General features: G+C 40.6%; 1 pseudogene; it reads right to left on the bottom strand.

The window, feature by feature from the left end:
• Positions 1 to 12,189: 12,189 nt before the first annotated feature.
• LOC145393678 (uncharacterized) lies at positions 12,190 to 12,757 on the bottom strand (annotated as a pseudogene).
• Positions 12,758 to 13,198: the final 441 nt, after the last annotated feature.

Below are 13,198 nucleotides of genomic sequence, written 5' to 3'. Positions count from 1 at the left end.
CACACACTGATGCGGAAGGGTGGGAATAGAGGGAGGGAGGATTTATGGACGGTGAAGGGGACGGATGAGATGTGGAAGTGTCTAGTACTGTTCTAATAGCAGCTTGCACAGTACATTGACTCGTATCTCCGATATTTAATTCAGTTATATTATAGATGTATTTCCGTTAGGATTCCATGATATGCCATCTAATTGGCAATAGTTTTAATGAGCGAATACTCTTGGTAAAATATTAAATATCATAACTATGCTAGTTTCAATATTACATGCTGTTCATACTGTTCAATGTTTATACAGTCAACCATCAAACAGTAATCGTAAGACGTGGGGCCAATCTTCCTCGGGGATAAACAACCACTGAGGATGATTAGTGAGTGAAGTTGTTGTGAACTACTCTCTCCCTGTGTGTGTGTGTGTGTGTGTGTGTGTTTTGTTTCTCTTAGGGCGAGTCCACACGTGCTGTCGAACATATATTGGCAACACGGCAGGCAACATGTTCGGAAATATATTTGCTGCAGTATTTGAACAGATGTATGCAAACATGTTTCAGTGCAGCTTCGAACACTTGCAGGGGAGGCGATGAGATAAGTGTATCCATACCAGGCAGTTGGGACTTCATCATGATGTTGCCAACATGATCTGGACTCTGCTGTTCCCAACATGTTTGCAGCGTGGTGGTTACTATGTTGCTTACATGTTGCCAGCACTTGCTTGAGCACACGTGTGGGCGCGCCCTTACTGTGTCAGTCTCTCTCTCCCTGTGTGTGTGTGTGTGTGTGTGTGTGTGTGTGTGTGTGTGTGTGTGTGTGTGTGTGTGTGTGTGTGTCTGGCTGTCTGTTTATGCATGTTTTGTTTCTGTGTGTGTGTGTGTGTGTGTGTGTGTGTGTGTGTGTGTGTGTGTGTGTGTGTGTGTGTCTGTCTGTCTGGCTGTCTGTTTATGCATGTTTTGTTTCTGTGTGTGTGTGTGTGTGTGTGTGTGTGTGTGTGTGTGTGTCAGTTGGTTGGGTGGGTGGAGTTGATGAGTTTGATTCGTGGGTGTGGTAGTTCGGTGCATCGCCAGGGTGGGTGGACTGTGGTGATGGTGGAGAGGGGGGGGGGGACAGTTGTTGGGTGTGGTGTGTGCAGTGGTTTTGGGTGGGTTGGAGGGGTAATTGGGTTAGTGAGTGGATGCGTTTTGTGGGCTGGGTGGGTTGGTGGCTGGATATGTGGGTGGTCGGGGAGGGGTCGGTAAGTTAGGTTTGGATAAGATGAGTTTGATGGATAAGTCGGGTTCAAATGGGTGAATGGGGTGGTGGAGTGAATGGGGTTGGGTAAGAAGGGTGGATGGTCGGGTGGGTCGGTAGGAGGATTGGGTGGACAGGATGGGTGGATGGGCAGAGTGAGGGTGGGCTGGGAGTGTTCAGGGAGAGGTGGAAGGGTTGTGTGCATGGATGAGATGGATGGCATTGTTGGGTGACCGGGGTGGGTGGAATTCGTGAGTGGGAAGGGTGGGTGTAATTTGTGAGTGGTGGTAGTAGGTTGTAGGGGTCGGTGGGCAAGATAGGTTGTTGGCATGTGTGGGCAAGGTGAGTCGCCAGGGTGAGTGGGCACCGTTGGTCGCCAGGGTGGCTGAGACGATTGCGTGGTCGGGATGATCTAAGTGGGTGGTTGGGTTGGGTGGCTGAATGGGTTCAGGATGGAGAATTGAATGAGTGAATGTGCTGAGTGGCATTATTGGGTGAACTTCGTGTATGGCATTCGTGGGTTAGCAGGGTGGATAGCAGGGATCGATGGGCTGGGTGGGTGGCAGGGGTGAGGTCGGTGGGTTGTGTTGGATGGGTTGAGAGGATAGGTGGATAAATAGGTGAGTGTGTATGTGGCTGTCCACATGACAAGGCAAGAGAGGGACTTATCTGGCCATATAACTTTTAACTGTTACTTGGATTTTAGTCTGTTGCTTAGAACACGTTGGATAAATATTTGGAAACCAGACTCTATACATTAAGATCATTGTATTGAAATCTGCTAAAACTTCGATATAATCACCTCTCATAGAACTTAAGATGAATCTGTGCACTTGATACACCTAATAGTAAGATAAATGAAAGTAACATTACATGCAGCAAGACGTGAGAGTGAGCGAAGCTTCATATCTCCGATCCATCCGCCTAACAAATCAGTGTTTTAGTGGGGGTAAGGAGGGGGAGTTAGGGGGAGTAGACGTGTGCTATTACCCTGGGCCGGATGCACTAACGCAGTTGCGGTCCCGTAACTAGCTACGGGCGGAGGAAAAGGGAACGGCGTTGGATGTTGGCATGCACAAAACACTTTCGGAGACCTTAGTCACCTTACGGGAGCTGGAGTTACGATCGCTGCTAAGGGTGGGACGGACCACCCTTAACGTCTCCCGTATCTTCGTGTAAACGAATTATTTCACCATACTGGGCAGTTTATAGAGGTGCTGTACAACAATATACAGTGCGCTGAATTGTACATTAATGTAAATTAGTGGTTTCAGTATTAGTGTTCATTAGTGTTCTACTGTATTATACGCTCATCAGTGTTGTGTAGTACTATAAATTAGTGTTTTACAGTATTAATATATGCTTTAGGTTGGTAGAAAATTATAGTGTGCTTTGATGGAGTCTACAGTAGTGTACAGCAATGTCAGTGTGAAATAGTGTAAGGTGTAGTGCTGTAGAGTAGTATAATATGTTGTGCAGTAGTGTACATCGTTAGGAGAAGGTCCTCTAGGAGAACAGCCTAATAGGTCAAGTCCCTAGAACAAAATCCCCTTTCCAATGTAGTTTCAAGACAGATTAGGTTAGGTTAGGTTAGGTCTGGTAAATTTTAAATCAAGGTTAGGTTAGGTTTGATTAGGTTAGTTTTTGTTAGGTTAGGTCTGTTTATTTGTGGATTGGATTATTGTAAGGTTAGCTTAGTTTAGTTTGGTCTCATTTAAGGTTAGGTTAGTACTGGATTAGGTTAGGTTAGTTTAAGAATTGGGTTAGGTTAGGTTAGTTTAAATGTTGATTAGATTAGGTTTATTTTTTTTTTAGGTAAGGTTTGTTTATTTTTGGACTGAGTAATGGTAAGGTTAGCTTTGTTAAACTTAGGTTAGGCAAATTTAAGGTTAGGTGAGTGTTAGGTGAAACTAGGTTAGTTTAAGAATTAGGTTAAGCTTTCATTACTTTTAGCTTAGACTTGATTATTTTAAATTTAGGTTATTTAAGTTAGGATAGTTTATTACTAGAATGGGGTGGGTTAAAATTAGCTTAATTTATTAGGCTAGGCTAATTTAAGTTTAGGGTTATGTTGAGTTAACATATTATAGTTGGGTGAAGAGGGCAAGGGGAATTTTGACATTTCAAGGGGGCAATTAAATGAAAAAAAAAAAAAAAGCCAAAACGGTCATAAAAACCCGTTATGTTGGTTAGGTTTGATGGTTTTTAGCTTTTAATTTTTGCCTTCTATGAGTAAGGACAAAATCTGAATCCTCACATAATTGTTATGCCTACGTAAAAGTACAAAATCTTAATATTCCCAGAATATACAAAAAAATTCCCTAAAACCACTAAATTCCATGCCATAAAAATTTAAGATTAACTCTTGAGTATATATTTATTCAAAACTTCCAAGAAAGGATGGAATCCCCTCTTGGGGGTTAGAAAGGAATTTATTCAGTATTTTGTGGCAAAGGTGAGGAATGACTGAGAACAGTGTGAGAATCTCTGACCAAGGTTAAGGTTAGATAAATTTAGTTTGTTAGGTCAGGTTGATTTTTTTTTTTTTTTTTTTTTGCTGGCTTAGGTTAGCTTGTTCTATGTGGCTATTATGTTTGTTCAACTACGTTCTGTTAGGTTAGGTTATTTAGTTAGGTATGGTTAGGTTGTTAGTTAAGGTTAGGTTGTTAGGTGAGGTCAAGTTGTTTGGTTAAGGTTTGGTTAGGTTGGGCTGGATGGCTTAGCTTAGGCTGTTCAGTTACCTTAGGTCAGGTTACTTTAGGTTGTTAGGTCAGGATAGGTTACTGTTAAAGAAACAAACAAACAAAAAACTACACATTTACTTTCTTTGCTGGAGCTTTCACCCCAGGGTGCTTTTTCTAGGGTGCTTTGTTCGACATAAAATGTCAGGTACATTACTGTACAGTGTACAGCAGCGTCAGTTTAGTTTTGCACAACGCACAGTATGTCGTAATAGTGTTGTACAGTTGAAATGTTAAATGTAAGAGGAATTCAGTCTGTACAGTATATTGAAAGTAATATACTCGTACATTATTGTATAATAGTCATGTACAGTACTGCTGCACAACAAGCAGCAGCAGGAGTAGTTATGCTGGTAATAATGTGAGTAATGCTTTCTGCTCACGCACTTACCAAACTGACAAACACTTCATATACTGTATTTCATTCAAGCCTGTCCTCTGTTTTACTTTTGAGTTCTTGTCAGCTGAGAGTCAGTGTCACCAAACACGATGATTGGCTGAAGCACCTAGCCAGAGAAGCATCCTGCTTTGTGAATGGACAAAGCGACCATCAGCTGAGCGGGGAAAAATTCCCCCAAACACAGCGAGTCTTTCCCCGCCCTTAGCCTTACGGTCACCGTAAGATGGTGGGAGCACTGTTAGTACATAGCAAAACAACGACCATCGTACAGGGACCGTATCGGCGGAGCCCTTCAAGGGACCTTACAGGGACGCGTTATGCATCCGCCCCCTGACCTCTGGTGGCAGATTACCGTGTATCACAAATATCTGTCCGGAGGTGTACACTCAGAGATGGCAGCAGGCACATAAAGAGACTCAATAGGAGTGCAATTAGTGCAAGGTGGCACTGTGCCATGACTACTCATTCCATTACCACATTAAGGTGTGGTACTAGACAACACTGTGTAAAAAAGTGTAGATAGTGTTAATTTATACACAAGCCTAAGAAAACATAAATGTTATAGAATAATAAAGACATGAAAGCCAAAGCATTTGTCCATGAATGTGTATTATCCGCCGTCAATAATAATAAAAAAAAAAAAAACTACATCAATAATCCTATGGTAATCAGAGGCATGTATTCGCAGTTTGCCGAAATCAATAAGAATCTTAGGATTGGGCCCACCGCTTTTCCAGTGCCTTTTTGCGTTCCTGTCCATAAAAAACTACAGTAGGTCTGTAATCCTCTCTCAATCGGACGAATCTCATCGCAGCTTCGCCAGTATTATTAAATAACAAGACAGATATTTCTGGATACTGCCCACAAGTTTGGATTCATTTTACCCGCATGATTTTGTGACATTCTGGCAACAAACCGACAGACACACATAGAAGCACAAATACAGACACACAGATGCAGGCGATTACATTATCGTCTCGCTAGGCAGGCAATAAATATTAACATATAAAATAAGTGCTGTTAGCAACTTAATGACTGACAGTCATTTAGAGAAGTATATTATAGAAAATAATGTGCAATATATGTATGCAGTAAAAGGAAGGAACTCTATGGCATTGATAAAAAGAATGGGAACCAAAAGAGCCACATAGAAAGGAGTATTGTTACTGTAGTGAAGTAGGAATATAAATCAGTGCCTTGCACATACATTATTAAAAGATAAGGCAAACAATGGGCGGTACTCCTGAAGTGGATGACAAGCTGCCAGCCCTCAGGACCAGTTCCGGACTATCTCCCTTTGCTGAACATTTTCATTGTTTTCATTACACAGAGAGTAGGCCAGCATATCTAAGTGGTTTGACAACAATTGTGCTAGAGTAACAGAACATAAAACAATAGCCTATAACATTTATACAAGGACCAAAACCAAAGAAGCCATTAACTATTATAGAAATATCAGAAACCATGCCAAAACTATTATCAATCTTTCTAAATCAAATTTTCTACATAGACAAGCTAACAAACTACTAAACAAGCCAAATGATAGCAAAATATTCTGGTTAACCCTTAATTCATTCAAAACTAACTTCACTACCATCTCTTCCAGTCCTCCTTTACAGTCCCCCAGTGGAAATCTAGTAAGTGATCCACGTGGAAAAGCCAACCTTCTTGTTGACATTTTTTCAACAAACTCAACCCTAAATACAGAATATCATAATATTCCTGTACTTGATATTGATTCCCCTCAAATAGCTCCTTTCATGATTCACACCAGATACGTACAAGCTGTATTACAGAATCTCTCAGCTACTGGTCCAGATGAAATTCCTTCAGTATTACCTAATACTTGCTCCTCAGTGTTAGCTCCTGTACTGGCAACATTTTCTGCTTATGCGTCCATACCTCAAGTTTTCCAGCCTCTTGGAAAGAAGCAAATATCCATCCTCTTCCTAAAAAAGGGACAACTTCTGGTCCATCAAACTACAGACCAATTGCAATAACTTCCGTTCTCGGTAAAGTTTTCAAGACACTAATTAACAAACACAGAGTCAAGCATCTAGAAATCAGTATATTAATCAATGATCGGCAATATAGATTTAGACAAGAACGTTCAACTGTAGACAATCTTTGCCTTCTTACCCATTAGATTAACAAAACAATAGACCAACACGGTGAAACACACACAATAGCACTTGATATTTCAAAACCATTTGACAAAGTGTGGCACCAGGCCTTATTGTCTAAGATGTCACGCTATGGCCTTGCATCACTGGTTTTTCTAATTTCTTTTTACCTTCATAATAGAGAAATACGGGTCATGATAGATGGAATTTATCTCAGTTTCATTCCATAAATGCTGGCGTATCTCAGGGATCAGTTTTGGCGCCAACCCTCTTTCTCATTCATATAAATGACCTTCTATCTGTCACTCACAACCCAATATACTCTTACGCTGATGACTCGACCCTTCATAGTTCTTTCACATTTAGTACCTCCTTTACACAATTTGACATTATAAATTCCCAAATAAACACAGCAATTTCTCTGAACCAGGACCTTTCTAAAATTAATCAATGGGGACAAACAAATCTGATCTCATTTAATGGTCAGAAAACTAAATACATGAATTTCTCCAACAGAAAAAATTTCTCAGACTCTCACATAACTTTAAATGATGTCAGTATTCCCATATCCACTACAATTGATATCCTAGGTGTTACTCTAAACCTCAACCTAAGCTGGACAGCTTATCTTAAATCCTTTGCTAAAAATGCTTTTAAAAAATGATTACTTATATACAGAGTTCGTGAGTTCTTCATTGATGAGCAGATGGCCACAATATAGAAAAGTCATGTGCGTTCTCAGATCGAATATTGTTCACGACTGTGGAGTGGATGTGGAGCAGTTGCACTGAGGTAATTGGACAAAATTCAAAATAAAGCCACTAGATTAATCAATAATCCTGCCATTACACAGGACCTTCCTCCGTTATCAGTATGTAGAGATGTTCCTTCTTTAGCATTATTTTATCGAAATTTTTACCGTCAGTGCTCTGATGAAGTGGTTTCACATTTTCTCCCGAAATACTCGTGCAGCTGGGACCGCCCATGAACTCACACTGCCCTGCAGTGCAGAACCTCTTCTTATCAAAATTCATTTATCCCCAGAATTCACTTCCTGGGAGTTGCTTCCCACAAACATTTAATCCACTTCAATGTAAATCCAGTTGTTATAAATATTTTATGAATGGAGGATGCCTTAAGGCACATAGACTTTTTTTTTCCTGTTTTTCCTTCCTCCATTCATTATCTATTAAAATAAAAAAATCAGCTAACTTTATTCATTACACAAAGTAAATTGCCTAAATATTAAGAAATACATCTGAAACTTTATCGCTCCTCCAATGATTCTTCAGAACCCAGCCTATTTGACTTCATATCCACACAGTTGACCAACCTTAACCTCACCTTTACCACAGAAATTATCGTTCTCGGTGATTTTACCATTCATATTATAGAGTGGTTATTGCATTCTGCCATGACTGATGATACTTGTCCAGAATGCGAGATGTTTGCATAATCATTTAATCTGAAGCAATTGATAAAACAATCAAGCAGAATACCAGATAATCCTGAACGTAACGCCTGTCTGTTGGATAACTGAGATCAATACAGGACAGAGGTCCTGTCACCACTTGGATCCTCTGACCACAATTTCATCAAAGCCTTTCTACTGTAGTCAGTCTCCCCAAACCTCAACATTCAGAACCGGTCAGGGTGACCTGATTGCACTTTGATAGGGTAGATTTGGATGGGTTTAGAAATTATCTTCCTGATATTCAATGGAAGTCTTTCTTCTCCACTGACATCAATTCTGCACAGTCCCATATTAACCTCTTAAGACCGCAGTTGTTCCAGGCAGGGTACCTCCCACAACCGCAATTTGGGGATGTTTTGGCGACTTTCACCAAGGGTAAATTGACTGTTCTGGCTAAAAAGGAAGAATTTACACACCTGGCAACGCAATCAGTACCCCTATAGGCCTAATGGTTACCGCACAATCGCGCGTCAAAGTTCAAAAAAGTTTATGATAGTTACCCCTCGAAAACAATCGAAAACATGAAAACTTTGATAAGTACCTATTTTTCTTATTGAAACAGGTCATTTCAAAGTGTTTTGTCACACCAACCATGAAAACAGGTGCATGTAGGTGTGGGGAGATTATTAGACTGTGAGGAGATAAAGTAGGCTGTGGAGAGTAGGCCTATAGGTACGGGGGTTGGAAATAACCAGTCTTTCGCATGACAAGAAAGCACTTCAGTGTGTTCTGTAACATCTACCATGAAAAGAGGTGTGTATGTAGGTGTGGGGAGATAACTAGTGTGGGGAGTAGGCCTACAAGGCCTTGGTGGTACTTGGGGAGAAAAATTTTGGCAACAACCAAATTCTCTTGTGGAAACCCTCCATTTCAATGGGATTTGTCATACCAGCCATACAAACAGGTGTGTATGTAGGTGTGGGGAGCTAAAACAGGTGTGGGGAGTAGCCCTACGAGGCCTCATAGTCATTCAAAAACTAACACAGACGCATATAAATGTTTATAACCATCAAGGACATCAAAATAGAGTTGAATAATGCTATAAATGTATGCATAAGAAAGAAAAAAAAAAGAATAATTTGTTTCCGATCTCTTTACTGTCCCGACTTACTGTTACACATTTATCACACCATTACAGTTATCACATTATCATTACACTTCATCACATTTATCATCACAGTTTTGGCAACAACCAAATTCTCTTGTGGAAACTCTCCATTTCATTAGAATTTATCACACCAGCCATGAAAACAGGTGTGTGTGTATGTGTGGGAAGATGAAACAGGTGCATGGAGTAGCAATACAAGGACTCACAGTCTTTCGAAAACTAACACAGACAGACACTACTCAGAGGCACTAATCTGGGCAGGTAGGGAGAATCAAAAAATAAATAAATAACTAAGATGCGTCGTATGTAGTACAACATATAGCATTCTCCAACGATGTACGTACAGAAACTGGTAGGCACGAAGTGAGAAATGAACAGAGTGAGGTGTAAAAATTTGGGAAGAAGTAGAAATAATATGAAACAGGTACGTACATCAGGCCTGACACTCGTTGCATGGAGGAGTGGGAGAGTGATGGGGGACAAGGAAGGTGTGAGGGAGTGGAGTAGAGGGTGGCATGGAGGTGGCCGAGAGGGGGGTGCCCCCCACTGGCCAGGTTGGTCCAATCCCCCCTCATGCCACATCAGGGGCGAGTTCTCATTGGCCTGAAGCCATGTACGTCATAATCAAGGTGGAGCAAGCTCTCCACAGTTTTTTACAGGCCGCGTTCAATTGATGTGATTAGGCATTTTGGCATAAAACTCAAATCGCATCAATTGATGCGATTAGGACTTAAGGGGTTAATGACTTAATTCAAGCTGGTATGAAACTGTTTATGTCAAGTCAACAATTAACTAAAATATCAGACTCTCCAAAATGTTTTGACAGCAATTGTGACAGAGCAACGACCCCAAAGTCCTCAGCATATAACTTTTACTTAACATGCTGACTCCCATTGACGTATATATAAATCCACACGTTTTAACACTGTGACTCACATTGATGTATATAAACGCGCAGCAATTGCAAGGTCCCGAATTTGCACAATTTTCAAATTTCACTTGTGAATTTTGGTACGTATACACGGGACACCTTCCTCTACAAGATGCCAGGCAGGGACAATGCCTTACCCCGCATGACCTTCCCCCCTACACACCATTGTCTCAGTAATGCACCTGTTAGCAGTGACCTAGCCAGTAAATACATGTCGTGCCATGGTACGAAATTCAGGGCCAGAGTGATTCCCCAATCGATGACCATGTGGAAAACAAAGTTTACGTAGCATTAGAGGAAGAAACAGTCAGCAATGATGATCAGGTAATATCACCAAAAAAGGTCAGCTATGTTGATGTGTTTGTGAGTGAAACAATGCTTATATTGCCTACATTGCTGTGTGAAAACCAATATACTCTCGAACTACATATATATTCGTACCAAATAAAAAAATACCATTTATGAGTGGTGTAGAATAGTTACCCTCCCATAGAACTTGTTTTCTTTGGAGCCAGCCTGATAGAAAACCCAGTAAGGTAAGGGGTACTGCTACTTGTATAGAGTATTTTAACCCCTTAACCACGGGGTGTCACTTTCATGATGCTTGAAAGCAAGGGATCATACGGCGGGCCGTCACTTTCATGATTCTGTGTTATTTTGAATTCACCCAGGCTTTCAAGTGGTGGCTTGTATCATCTATCAGTACTGCCAATGTCCAACACTAGTCAGCACTCCTAATCTCATCTGTACTCCCATCCATTGTTGACAATTTAGCCATTTCTCCCCATTCTTGACTCCCCTCCCTACCTCCCCTCCATTACCCTTTCCTCTCGCCTGCCCGGCCGTGCTGCGCTAAGTAAATCCTCCCTGGAATTTTCCACTGATTTCATCCATTGAAATAAGCCCTATGCCCTATTCTTATACCAAATAATATATACAAAAAAGAAATAAGGTAAGTGATAATGCCATACACCTGGAATTGGCTAATTACCACCTGTCAACACCTCACGTGCACTCGTTTGCTAATTTTCGCTGTTTATTTCCCCTTGAAATATGCCGTATAATCTATTCTAGTAATAAAAATATATATAAGAAAGGAAGGAAGAAGCCTAAGTGATATTTACATTCACCTGGAACTACCTAATTTATTATGTATTGTCTAGATTTCCTGCCAATCATTTCAAAGCGTATATATTAGCAGCTGTCACCACGCTGACATTGGCAGCATTGCATTCCCCCTAGGCCACCACACTGTATTCAGTTTGCTGTCGTCTTTCAAGGTGAAACCACGTCGGATTCGAGCCTGTCCAATTCCGCCGCTTTTTAGCCCCATGCAAAGGGCCCTGTGACCTCTACCCCCTACTAAACCTCGTGAGGAAAGGGGCAAAGGGCTAAGTGATTGCTGTGGAACGTGAACTAGCTAATTTATCAATGAAAATGATGGACAGTGACTATGATCTTTCCGGTGAGTAAAACAGTGCAAGTGGAATTGTAAATAATGTGTAAATAATGTGTAAACAGCAAGTGAAAGCAATGAAGGTAAATATAAGTGAACAGTGGAATATAGTTTTATAAGTTCCTGCAAGTGACAGTGCATAACATCGTGTAAATAAAATAGAAATGTAAATAATGTAAATAAAATAGAGAATGTAAATAGAAATGTAAATGAGTAGTAATATAAGAATACGAGTATATATACTAGGAGTAATGAAAGTGAAAGTTTCACTCTAGCACATATGAATACTGGGAGTTATGAATGTGAAAGTGAAAGTGACAGATTCGCTCTCAACGCTATGGTCCTTTCACCGCAAGAAGTCCGTTCAGGATGTGGCAGAAGTTGGAATTCCCCCGAGTGCGACGTGCCAGTTTGACCACCAATTATCGGATTATCACTTTCTCCCTACCTACCCCCATTCCACCTGTTTCTCTCCCTCTCTCTCTCTCTCTCTCTCTATGTATATATATATATATATATATATATATATATATATATATATATGTATATATATATGTATATATATATATATATATATATATATATATATATATATATATATATATATATATATATGTTGTATATATTTATTATTTATTTTCAACTCTTTTTCCACACCACCTATGAGGTAAAAGTCTAGGCGCATATTATTTTTAAGAGGTTTCCCCTGTAGGCCTAATCCTCTCTCTGATCTTTAATCATAATCTTCTTCGTCATCAGAACTTTCTGTTATATTGACGACGAATGACTCTACGGAATGTTCAGCTGCTATGTCTTGTTGTGCATCTTCATCTTGTACTTGTTCGGCATGTCGCACTACTTCCATCCAACTTTTTGGTGTGATAAGACTCATAGCCTCTTTGACAAGAACTTTAAGGCTAGCCATTTTAAAGGTGTTCCTCTTGGCTATATGAGTCTTCACCTGAGCCCAAATGCTCAATCGGGTTATATTGACAGTGGTATGGTGGTAATCTCAAAACCCGATGCCCTGCTTCTTCCGCAATCTTGTCGATTACGGAGGTTGTGGTGATATCCAACTTCTTGGCAAGCTCATGCAGCTCTGCTTTACATAAGTTATCTTGGGGCTACACTCTCTTCTTTATCTGCCAGTCCCGAAAGTCCGATTTTCTCCATGATGAAGTAGGAATTTTTTCAAGCTTGACAGAATGATAGGAAGCGTTATCCATCACGATTACCGAGTTTGGTGAAATGTTTGGAAACAACTGATTCCTGAACCATTCCTCAAAAAGTGTTGAGTTCATCTGGTTATGATAATCCCCGTCGTTTTTGGCTTGGAACACTAACTCGGCGTTGTCTACAAAGCCATTTTTCGTTCCAGCATGAAGAATCATCAGACGACTTCCTTTTCCTGTTGGCTGTCGTACTCCAGTGGCTTGTGGTGATGTGGTGTCTGTCCAACATTTTCCAACCGTGTAATTTTGGTTCACCCAAGTCTGGTCCAGATACACGATATTATGGGAGGACTGTCTTACTTGCTTTATTTCTCGCAAAAACTTTGTGCGAGCAGCCACAACATCATTTCTTTCCATTAGGAATTTGCGGCCATTAACCTTGGCATATTTGAAGCCAATCTCCCGCAGAATCTTGTAAAGGGAGGTTATGCCGCCACTGAAGGATATTTTTGCCTTAAGGTCTTCTTGAATTCTTTGCAGAGTTGGGATTTCATGCCTTTCATAAAATCC

The sequence above is a fragment of the Coenobita brevimanus genome, chromosome 3, assembly GCF_032717465.1.
Source record: "Coenobita brevimanus isolate Jiangsu-jjx chromosome 3, ASM3271746v2, whole genome shotgun sequence".
Lineage (NCBI taxonomy): Eukaryota > Metazoa > Arthropoda > Malacostraca > Decapoda > Coenobitidae > Coenobita > Coenobita brevimanus.
This window is presented reverse-complemented; position numbering and strand designations above follow the sequence as displayed.